Here is a 12,949-nt window from a genome sequence, read left to right as displayed (position 1 = left end):
AGAGTTCACTGAGACTCACGTGCAGCGAGTCAGTGATGCCATCCAGCCATCTCATCCTCTGTCATCCCCTTCTCCTCTTGCCCCCAATCCCTCCCAGCATCAGGGTCTTTTCCAATGAGTCAACTCTTCGCATGAGGTGGCCAAAGTACTGGAGTTTCAGCTTTAGCATCATTCCTTCCAAAGAACTCCCAGGGCTGATCTCCTTCAGAATGGACTGGTTGGATCTCCTTGCAGTCCAAGGGACTCTCAAGAGTCTTCTCCAACACCACAGTTCAAAAGCATCAATTCTTTGGCGCTCAGCCTTCTTCACAGTCCAACTTCCACATCCATACATGAATCTCCTGATCAGAAAACGAAGTTACACATATAACAAAAGAAGAAAAATTTCTAGAAAGCACACTGTAGCATTAGGCGGTCTTTTCTTTTGTCTCAGCGGTAAAGAATCTGCCTAAAATGCAGGAGAGGCAGGTATGATTCCTGGATCGGGAAGATGCCCTGGAGAAGGAAATGGCAACCCACTATCTTGCCTGGAAAATTCCACGGACAGAGGAGCCTGGAGGGCTACAGTCCATGGGGCTGCAACAGTGTCAGACATAACTTAGCAGTTAAACAACTGTAGCACTAGATTAGTCAGAAATATCAGTATAAAGATATATTTATTTTCATGTCTATATTTAAATATTGGTCTTCCCTGGTGGCTCAGATGGTAAAGAATCTGCCTTCAATGTGGGAGACCTGGGTTCAGTTCCTGGGTTGGGAAGATCCCCTGGAGGAGGGCATAGCAACACATTAATATATTTATAGTTATTCTATTAAATGCAATAATATATTTTGATATCTTATTTTATATGTTATATAGGTATGTGTATGTGTATACACACAGATATAGAAATAAATATAAATAGTATACTTATTTGTTCATAGTATATCTGCTCTGGTTGGCATATTTATATACATACATGTATTTCCCAGCTTTGTCTGCTGAGAAGGCCTAAGGGAAATAGCATCCCAGTGGCAATGAACTTAAATGACCAGATGTTATTTTCTATTAAGCTCTTGCTTTTTTATATACATTTTAAAGTAAGTTTTCCATTTACACATCAATTTATGAAGCTGATATATTTAAAAGTATTTTATTTGTCAATGTAGTATATTTCTCAATTTTTAGGTGTTTAACACCTGCTTTATTATAGTCTAAACCAAGATATTTCATGTCCTTCAAAACTTTCTCCTAGGTATATTTGCTATTGTAGTTAGCATTTCATTGTTTTATTTTGTTGTTATTTTCAATTTGTGACTGTTCCTGAGGTAGAAAAATGTATTTGATTTTTGTATTTAAATTATCTAGTTGGCAATCACACACACACACACATACATACTAAGAGTATGTAAGTTGATTACAAGCTGATTACTAGATCTTGCCAACAAAGATAGTGGGACTTCCCTGGTGGCTCAGATGGTAAAGGGGTATATTAGGTTTACTCTTTTTCTAAGCCATTTAAAAAATGTTATCTGTGTGTAAAAATGCAGTATATATTTTGCTGACATGATGCCTGAATCATGATATATGATCATATATATGCATATAATATACATATTATATGTGTATATGTGTATGTATGACAGAGATTTGAAATTTATCTTTCTAATTTAATAATATGCTTGTGATATTTTAGTTTATATAATTTATCTTCATTCTTTTGCATTAGTTGCTTAGTTTTACATGGTCTGTTTATATAACATGATCAGTTACTCTTATACACAAGCTTATATATGTCTGCAGGATAAAATATGAAGCGGGTAGTCACAAATTTAAAGGGTTTGCGTATCTTGGACTTGGATAGTGCATAGTCTCCTGAGACAAGCAGTTCAAATCTCTGCTGTGATCAGCACAGCTCAGATCATTTCCTCTCACTTGAACAAGAAACTGGATATTGTGGTCACATTAAGAGCTACTTTTGCTGAGATTGGTAAAGTTGAATTTTGATTAGTCTGACAGGTAAAAAGGGTATTTTATTTATTTTTAAAATTTCCCTGAATGGCCCTAATCTGTATCATCTCCGAAGTGGAGGATAAATCAAAATTTCATGAGAGGGGCTTGTTTTGAAATTACTGGTCTAGATGACCACTTGAGTTCTGTATAACTCTAGGAGTCTGTGAAATATGTGCACAAGAAGTGATCTCCCATTTGTTAAATATTTACAAATACATATCTTGAGTGGGGAAAAAAATGTACTCAATCTCTTCTGTGTTTCTGTGAGTCCTCTGCAAGTCTCAACAAAGCCACAAGTAATGATTGTATTGACTGATAAATATCATATCAGAACCAGCAAAGCCTCTCCACCCTGTGAGCTATGATTCTGAGTATGGTGATAAATTACTCAGAAACACACCATGAGGTGCAGCAGTCCTGGGATTTTCGTTTTCCCCAGAAACACCAAGAACAGGTGAAATAGGGTGATTCAGCATGAAATCACAATGACTGATGCCATTCCCTCCAACTTCTGAGGAGTTTCTCTAAATTATTCATGCCTCTTGGTATACTCAATTTCCTTTTCAGGAGACACGCCCGTTCTAATGTTCCTTCTTTTCTGTTTCTGCTTTAATGTTCTAAGTCCTTCCTAGGACTATTTCAGTGGGATTGATAGTAATGATGATCATATTTCTTGATGTCTTGGGGGAGGACTTATGGAATAGGCTGACGGGAAAGAAATTATCCTGTAGACGTGTGAGTTTTAGAAAGATCTTTCCTTTAGGACATGAGGAGAAAAAAAATTTCCATAGATGACAAACACTAAATTAATACAGTGTTATGGGAAAAGAGGGATTGGATAATTATTTTTGCCTGGGGAATATGAAGGCGTGAAGATCTGGGACATTTATAGAATGGAGATGGAACTGGATTTGATTATGGAGGAATATATATACATATATTGCAGACATATTTGTGGGATAAAGGGCATTGCAGGAATTGGTGAAGAACTGAAATAAACTGAAAGGCTCCTGGTAAAGTTGAGGTCTCAGCAACTCTAGAATGAGGTTCCCAGAGGTCGGTATTTTAAGCAGATTTCTAAGGTGGCCCTGAAGTCTCCACCTTCTAGAATTGGTGCCAGCGTGTAATGTTCTCTGTTTTATGGGTACTGGACAAAATGACTTGCTTCTAACCAGAGAAATATGGGAAAGTTGGGTGCAGCTTCATGATTAAGTTGTAAAAGACTATGGTTTCCCCCTTATTCATCACTTTTTAATCTCTAAATTGCCTTCTTGGTGTTTTGCTTTGATGAAGCAAGCTGACATGTTGGAGGGACACAGACGGCAAAGAACTGAGGGCAACATCTTGACAGGAGCCAGAACAGAGGTGAATCCGTCCAACAAATGCGTGAACTCAGAGGCAGTTTCTTCCCCAGTAGAGCTTTCAGATGACTGTAGCTCAGCCAACACTTTAAGGCAGCCAGGGACAGACCTGGAACCTAGGGTGCCCAGGACTGAAGGGAGTGTCTGGGATTTTTATTTTTACCACTGTAAGCATCCCAAGAAAACCATCCCAGAGTGCCCTGAACTGAGGGGTTTCTCAGAATGCAAAATTTTTAGGGTTAAAACAGGGAAAAATCCCAGGCAAATTCAGGTAAGTTGTTCATTCTATGAGGAGACGCAGGAAGCTGTGTATGGATTCCTGATCCATAAACGTTATGTGATACTCATGCATGCTGTTTGAAGCTGCTAACTTTTAGGATGGTTTGTTAGCAAGCAATAGTAAAGGAATCAGGCTGAATTCAGTGAAGAAATTAGAGATGCAAAGTTTTGTTTTATGTGGCAGAGCAGGGAGTTTAGATTATTCCATGGGCAATGGAGTGTGATTGTGACTACTGAGCAGAAAAATGCCATGCTTGAGTCTTGCTGTGTAAAGCTCTTTCTGGTAGCAAGGTGGTGTGAGTTTCATTCAATAAAAATTATAATAAAAATTTTAAAATAATACATACATTGAGTGCTTAATAAGTGCTAGGCCATGAACTCTGTCAGTAAAACATTCCATCTTTCTCAAAGGTCCATGTTTTTAAATTCCCATTCCAGGAAAGGGTCACAAACATGAAGGAACATGTTTTTGGTCAGCCAGGCAATAAATGAGAGTCAAGATTGGGATCTTAGTCTATGAACATTTAGGAGAGCGTCAGCAGAGTCAAAGTTTAGCATGGATGACATTTGCAGGTGTTGAGCCATGGATCAAGTTTTCAAGTAGCATGAATGTCTTACTCGTAGAGATGGCAATGGATATTTCATCTTCATCATTTGCTAAAGTTTGAAAGTGTTTACATCTTCTTTTAAGAAAAAAACAAAACTATATTGGTTGCCAAACTGAATGTAAAACTCGTGTGTCTGAATGCCTGTCCCAGTGGGTCACCATGTGGCTATTTGTACGGGGTCCTAGTTGGGTGTCTAACTAGGATATGGGTGGGCTTGGAGGATTTTTCCAGGAGCACAAACACTGTTGTAGGTGAAGAGAACAAATACCAGTAGGAGAGACAACAGCATTAATGTAGTCAAGCTGCAGTTAACTTAATCAGTGGGAAAGAGGAGAATGATAAAGCCTACAAATTTGTAAGTGAGACTGAGAAATAAAATTGGTCCCCAGGGGCTTTCAGTATTTGTATGAATTGCTAATGTGCAAATAAATGCAAAAAAAACTGGGAAGCTTAGGGAAATATGGATGTTTAAAACACAATAAACTGTGGAAAATTCTGAAAGAGATGGAAATACCAGACCACCTGACCTGCCTCTTGAGAAATCTGTATGCAGGTCAGGAAGCAACAGATAGAACTGGACATGGAACAACAAACTGGTTCCAAATAGGAAAAGGAGTACGTCAAGGCTGTATATTGTCACCCTGCTTATTTAACTAATATGCAGAGTATATCATGAGAAACGCTGGACTGGAAGAAACACAAGCTAGAATCAAGATTGCCGGGAGAAATATCAATAACTTCAGATATGCAGATGACACCACCATTATGGCAGAAAGTGAAGAGGAACTAAAAAGCCTCTTGATGAAAGTGAAAGTGGAGAGTGAAAAAGTTGGCTTAAAGTTCAACATTCAGAAAACGAAGATCATGGCATCTGGTCCCATCACTTCATGGGAAATAGATGGGGAAACAGTGGAAACAGTGTCAGACTTTATTTTTCTGGGCTCCAAAATCACTACAGATGGTGACTGCAGCCATGAAATTAAAAGACGCTTACTCCTTGGAAGGAAAGTTATGACCAACCTAGATAGCATATTGAAAAGCAGAGACATTACTTTGCCAACAAAGGTCCGTCTAGTCAAGGCTATGGTTTTTCCAGTAGTATGTGTGGATATGAGAGTTGGACTGTGAAGAAGGCTGAGCGCCAAAGAATTGATGCTTTTGAACTGTGGTGTTGGAGAAGACTCTTGAGAGTCCCTGGGACTGCAAGGAGATCCAACCAGTCCATTCTGAAGGAGATCAGCCCTGGGATTTCTTGGGAAGGAATGATGCTAAAGCTGAAACTCCAGTACTTTGGCCACCTCATGCGAAGAGTTGACTCATTGGGAAAGACTCTGATGCTGGGAAAGATTGGGGGCAGGAGGAGAAGGGGACGAGATGAGATGAAGATGAGATGGCTGGATGGCATCACTGACTCGATGGACGTGAGTCTGAGTGTACTCTGGGAGTTGGTGATGGACAGGGAGGCCTGGCGTGCTGCGATTCATGGGGTCGCAAAGAGTGGGACACGACTAAGCAACTGAACTGAACTGAACTGAAAATGGCCCCTTCAGAGAGTACTTAAAAAAACAAAAACAAAAACCAGAACAGCTCTCCTCCACTAAGAGATGTCAAGGTCACTGGGGGAAATGGGCAGAAGGGACTCCAACACAATAAAGCCCTGGCCCAGAAGCCTCCTTGTCCATCCTCGCAGGGCTAGGACTCTTTAAGCTGAGACAACCAGGCAGCTGGGGCAGCAACCTGAGGGATCCAATGCAAGTGGCCTAGATGGTGGCTTCTTTGTCCCCATAGGATTGAAACTGGGGGGCTACAGGAGACACTAGCATAAAGGATGCCACAAAAAACTGAAATCAGCCCACATGTCCTCCGACTAGTGAATGGTCAAACAAACTGGTACATTCATTCTATGGAATCCTGCCATTCCTTGCCACACAAACAGGATGTCAGGTCTGTCCTGAGCCACTCTCTCTGTTTGTAAGTGATAGCACAAAACTTAGAAAGGGCTTGTTTTGATCACTCCTTCCTTTCATAAGTTATTTTTGCCCAACAAATTTTCTACCTTGTTATTTTGCTTCCCACACAATTAGCTAGTGTGATCACTGTTGGTTTTATTGATCGTCAATACTTGAATAAACTACTGAAATATTTATACACTTTTTTGGTTTATAAATCCATCTAGAATATAAACAAAGATAGGGTGAAGACAATATAGAATAAAATGAAAAAGTTTAAAACAAATATCATTAGATTCCAGTGAAGAAATAAGAGGAACGAGTAGAGACAGAGTTCAGAGAGGTAAGAATGAGAGTTTTCCTAAAGTGATGCAATTCTCAAGTTGACAAAACTGTCTCTTTCTTTGAAAGATTTTTTTCCTTACATTGAAGTTTCCCAGCTTCCCAGTGATGTCTTTACTGTAAAAAGACGGAAAAGAAGATACACCAGGGAGGCAGTACTACTTGTCACTGCTACAGTAGCCAGTGATTTTTTCACATTCTATTTTATTGCTATTTTGCTACAGAAACAGCTTAAATCTCAAGGGGTGTGCTGTGCTCAACCAAATGGGGACTAGTTGCATCGCCCAATGACACAGGATGTGTCTTGAAATGAACATCTTGAAATGAACATTATCAAAAGAGCAGAATATTCTCTTATTCTGCTGGAAATACAAGGTCAGCAACTATTTCTCATGACGGACATTCTACTTGTGAATGAAATATGCTCCCTGCCATATCAGTAAGCAAAAATGTTGCAGCCATCAAGCCATCACATTACAGCCTTGTCATGGTGAACTCTGAGGGAACTCAGGTTGGAGACAATTGGGCTGCTGGCTTCCAAGCCCTCAGTCACTGCAATCACCCCCCAGTGGTGGACCCTGAGGGGATTCAGGATGGAACCAGGGTACTGGTCCCAGATAGTTGGGGTGCATATAAAAGAAATGATTTCAGTGAGCCCAGACTCTTGTATCCTTCCATATCTAGACAACTGCCAACTTCCTTAACTTTAGATATCTGTTTTTTTTTTTTTTTTTTTTAATTAAAAGTAATCTTTTGATGTTCCAACTACCAGGTCTTTGTTGCAAAAACTCGTAAAAACTGCCTCTTTGGAGAGATCAGAGAGTCCTGACTCTGGGGCTTGAAGTCTTAAGAATGTCTGCCAAATAAAATGTAATTCTCAACTTTTAGGTTGCACATTTTTTAACTGACATGATCTACAATATTCAGCTGTTAATCTTACTATCCTTCAGAAAACATATATTTTTATGCTGCTGTGTTCATAAACCATGTCATGGCTGAGATGAACTCTCTCTCAACACATAGACAATAACTCTAGTATCTATTGTATACCTTAATTTTTCCTGATTCAAACTTAATTTTTTCATCTTTCTAGAAGGTATGACTGCATAGATCATGAATTATGCACCTCTGCTGCTAAGTCGCTTCAGTCGTGTCCGACTCTGTGCAACCCCATAAACAGCAGCCCACCAGGCTCCCCCGTCCCTGGGATTCTCCAGGCATGACCACTGGAGTAGGTTGCCATTTCCTTCTCCAATGCATGAAAGTGAAAAATGAAAGTGAAGCTGCTCAGTCGTGTCTGACTCACAGCGACCCCATGGACTGCAGCCTACCAGGGTCCTCCATCCATGGGATTTTCCAGGCAAGAGTACTGGAGTGGGGTGCCATTGCCTTCTCCGTATGCACCTCTAATGACTGATTATATCTTGGTGGTACAGTTGGTAAAGAATCCACCTGCCAATGCAGGTGATGCAAGGGATTCCTGGGGCAGGAAGATCCCCTGGAGGAGGAAATGGCAACCCACTCCAGTATTCTTGCCTGGAAAAACCCGTGGACCGAGGAGACTGGTGGGCTATATAGTCCATGTAGTTGCAAAGAGTCATACATGACTGAGTAAATGAGCTCTCATGTACAGTGACTAAGTAGGCATATGGCAAACTGATCACCAAGTAATAATCACATGGTATTAAATACATATCATGACACAAGGACAAAGCACAGACATAAGAATGTGTTTGAAACGTGTATTTGACATCAGCTTGTCTATAAATGGTTGTTTTTAGACAAAATGTTTTAAAAATTGTTATTCTGATACAAGATATGTTGAAACAAATTCTAATTTGATATATAAAGGAAATTTTGTTGGAGAGCCCAAGATAAATATATACATATAGGCACAGATTATGTTTCTTGTGAAACAGTGTTAAAATCAGATTTTAGCTTTCAGATCTTTTGTATTTACTCAATGAGAAGGAGCTAAATACCTCTGATTTGTAAAGTCAAGAGTATTTCAACAGAAATCATCCTTTTCAGAAGAAATTATACTTTACTATTCACTCTAAGCTAATTCGACATTGCCTAATAAGCACCTCTGCTTCCTTTTAATCAACTTTTTTGTTCATTACATCCATTAATAAGATGATGTAGAAATAGGCAAACACAAGTCACAACTGTTCACTCACAGACTGTATTTTGGCCCTCTACATTCTTTTAAAGACTTCCTTTTCAAGAATGTTCAGCACATCCAAGCGGGGACCAGCTGGCCTTTCGAGGGTCTTTTAGGTGGGGCAAGACTGGCACCTAGTGGCATGTGTTATGGAAGGAAGTACCTCCCGGAGAAAGCTGAGTGCAAGTCTCCCTCCACTCATTGGTTGGTCCCCAGGGCTTGGATTTACTAGTTCTTAACAACATACATTTCAGGGGCACAAGTCACAGCTAAGTGACTTTGAGTTCTAGGCCTCAAGAAAAGTTGAGAGAACAAAAATACTATGCTGGTTTTTAAGAACACAAGAACCAGTTTATCAGTTCTATCTTCGGTAGAGTGGTTGGTCAAAAAGCTAATGACCTTATCAATGGTCCATCTTGTCTAAAGTATTGGGGTAGATAGTGTAAGGAAGGAGAAGGCAATGGCACCCCACTCCAGTACTCTTGCCTGGAAAATCCCGTGGACGGAGGAGCCTGGTAGGCTGCAGTCCATGGGGTCGCTAAGAGTCGGACACAACTGAGCGATTGACTTTCACTTTTCACTTTCATGCATTGGAGAAAGAAATGGCAACCCAGTCCAGTGTTCTTGCCTGGAGAATCCCAGGGATGGGGGAGCCTGGTGGGCTGCCATCTATGGGGTCACACAGAGTCGGACACGACTGAAGCGACTTAGCAGCAGCAGTGTGAGGAAAACTCCTCCTCAGAGCCAAACCATTTTCCTTTATGTCCTAGAGGCATTTAAGACCTAATAAGGAGATTCGAACGTTTAAAAAGTTTTACAAGTCATTTCCTCAGGCTCTTTGAGAGATGCTGAGAGTGGTAGAAAAAGAAATAAGATGGGCTTGGAGTCCAAGGTCTTCATCAATCTCTTAGGGGTTAGTGTCCTGGGGGCATAGGAAAGAAGTTATGTCCAGGTTTCAAGTGTACTATGAATGGAGGGAGGACAATTTACTTCAACTAAATAGAAACACAGGAAGAAGAGCAAACCCCCGAGAAGGCCAAGCAGCTAAAATGGCAGGTGTCCTGAGCCCACTGTTGATGGTGGAGTGTGGTAGGAGAGCTGTGTCTCTGCGGCCATGGGCTTGGTCTTGGGAGGCCATGACAGCTGTCAGTGTTAGTGGTGAGGCTAGGGCTCCTGGGATCCACCACAGAGGAGTTCTCACACAGAGTCCTCCGGCTCCATGGTCCAAAGAGGGACATAGTCCCCATGTATAAGAGGAAGAATGAAAGCCATGCCCTGCAGAAGGAGCGGATCAGCATCCTTCCAGAACAATACTCTGCCTGTGTTGGGGAAAACCAGGTCTGGACCACATGGGCCTTCTGCTGTGACCAGAAAACTTGCCCAAGGTGTCCCCCAGAAGCTCAGAAAGGGAGAGTCAGATTCATTCTCACGTTCTCAGGCAGATAGAGCAGCGAGGAGACGGGGTGGCAAAGGGGATGGGGTGGGGGTTCAGTGAAGAACTCCAATCCTTGAAAGAAATGCCTTTGCTTCCCTCCATCAGACTGGCTCCCATCATAGATCTGAGAGCTCTGGGATGGGTGCAGGGTTTGGCTCTGTAATCTGGGGTCTACTTCCCCACTGTCACACCCCAACAGGCGTAAGTCACAGCCATGCTGAAGGTAAGGTGGTGCCAGAAGACGCGAGTCAGGGATGGGCTGACTCTGGTCACTATGACTAACTGTAATTTTCAGCGGATGGGGTCCCCATACCCACATGCATACTGGGTCCCTCCAAACTGGTCCAACGGGGATGCTGAATGTGGGGTGATGTGTGAGCTCGGAGCTCTGCCAGTGGTCTGCTGGGCACACACTTGCACACACAAGAGCACTTGGTATTGATTTCTGGCTTTTCTTCGTATTCCACAGTCAATCTGTCATCTGAATCCTCCGTTCTGCCTCCAACTCGCTTCTCAACTCCTTCCCTTGCCTGCAGTCATTCTGCCAGGCCTGAGCCCTCTGCTTGGCTTTATTCTCTTCAAAGTCCCCTCCTCTCAGAATGCAAGGATGTTTTTAAAAACCTGACCACAAACAACTGAGCCTACACCAAGCTGATGGCCTTGTTGTGCTTACAGAAAAATTCAAAAAGCATGGGCGGCGCCTCCGCATCCATCTCATACACTAACCACACCTGGTCTCTCTGACCTTCCTTCCTGTCATGACCCCTGGTTCCGAGGACATTGGATCCTTCTCCCTCATGACTTTTCCTTCCATTTTCTCGTGCCACGTTCCTTGCTGGCCCTTGACCCCTGGTTCCTACAGCACCTCTGGCGGCGGTCCCTCGGCTACTTCACATAAAGTGGTCCATCAGCTCCCAGCACATCTCTCTTTTCCCTTCCTTCTGCTTAGGCATCCCAAGAACTAGATCATCGCTCCAGGGTAACTCTCACTCTGGTGTCCCCAGTACTGGAAATTAGTAGGCACTTGATAAATTTCCACTGAATAAATGAAGGTGTGCATGTCCTCATTCAGCAAGGAGTGAGCAGTTGCCAAGCGAGTTGGCAAGTAGGTGCCCGGTGTGTACAGGACCTGTGAGAGTCTGCGGTCTTTTGGGAAGCTGGATACTTGCACAGCTAGTGACAGACGCAGAGGCATTCGTCAATTACCACACATAAAAAGGACCCATTCTTTGGGAGAAGCTTCTTAGCGGAAGTGATGCTGAGAAGACCTTGTGAGTGGAGAACCTCACAGGGAGGGGTAAAAGAGCGCCTATGGAGTCAGCCGGGCTTAGGTGGGAGTCCTGGAGAACAGAGAGGATGGTGAAGAGGCAGGCTGACTACAGGTGCCCATCACAAGTTCAAGGGCAGGGCTGGGCAGCCTTGAAGGATGTGATGAACAGCCAAGGAGAAGTCCCCAGGGGTGACTCTCAGATTGCTGCTCTTCGTGAGTGACTGGTTATCGGCACCTGAGACACTTTTTTGGGCTTCTCTGGTAGCTCAGTTGGTAAAGAATCTGCCTGCAGTGCATGAGATCCTGGTTTGATTCCTGGGTGGGGAAGATCCTCTGAAGAAGGGATAGGCTACCCAGTCCAGTATTCTTGGGCTTCCCTTGTGGTTCAGCTGGTAAAGAATTCCCCTGCAATGCAGGAGACCTGGGATCGACCCCTGGGATGGGAAGATCCCCTGGAGAAGGGAAAGGCTACCCTCTCCAGTATTCTGGCCTGGATAATTCCATGGAGTCTATAGTCCATGGGGTCCAAAGAGTTGGACATGACTGGGAGACACTTAAAATTTTTTTTAATTTATTTTTAATTGAAGGATAATTGCTTTACAATATTGTATTGGTTTCTGCTATGTATCAGCATGAATCAGCCATAGGTATACATATGTCCTCTCCCTCTTGAACCTCCGTCCCACTTCCCACCCCATCCTACCCCTCTAGGTTGTTACAGAGCCCCAGTTAGAGTTCCCTGAATCATACAGAAAATTCCCATTGGCTATTTTATATACGGTAATATATATGTTTCCATGTTACTCTCTCACTCGTCCCACCTTCTCCTTCCTCTCCCCATCCCTCGTGTCCATAAGTCTGTTCTCTATGGTTACATCTCGATTTCTGGCTCCTGAGATACTTTTAAATTAAAGCAAAGCAGGGGTAAGAATACTAGTTGTGTCCAAAGGAGATAACATGAGACATGAAGGGAGCTGGGCCTGCAGGCCGGGTCGGACCTGAAAGGGCATCTCCCAGGGAGGGAAACCCAAGTCCAGAAGAGGGCGTCTGGCTGATTCTCTACCCCTGCACCCACCTGTGCAACCTTAGCAAGAAACCTGCCATTTCTTCCCATCTGAAGCCCTCCTCACAACTCCCCACAATTAACCCCCTCCTTCCTTCCTCAAGGTCGCTATTCTCTTGATTTCTAAAGCCAGAGACCTAGTCTGCTTGCTTTAGCATTCTCTGGGAAGGGGGTTTTCCTGTAATTTTGTGCCTGGCTTCTTTCACCCCACGTCGCGGCTGTGAGCTCTGCCTATGCTGTGTACACCATAGTTCACTCGCTTTGGACCCTGTCTAGCATTTCCACGGTCACTGTTTATTGATCTCTTTGGCTTTTGATGGACATTTGGGATGTTTTGATTTAGGGGCCGTTGTGAACACTCTTGTATTATATCTTTTGTCTTACAATGTTCATTTCTCTTGGGTGCCTAATTAGGAATAGTTAGAGTAGTACAACAACACAAAATACTCCATTTCCAATCTGCTGTGTGGGAGGACAAGCACCAT

Source organism: Bos indicus, chromosome 4, assembly GCF_029378745.1.
Source record: "Bos indicus isolate NIAB-ARS_2022 breed Sahiwal x Tharparkar chromosome 4, NIAB-ARS_B.indTharparkar_mat_pri_1.0, whole genome shotgun sequence".
Lineage (NCBI taxonomy): Eukaryota > Metazoa > Chordata > Mammalia > Artiodactyla > Bovidae > Bos > Bos indicus.
This window is presented reverse-complemented; position numbering follows the sequence as displayed.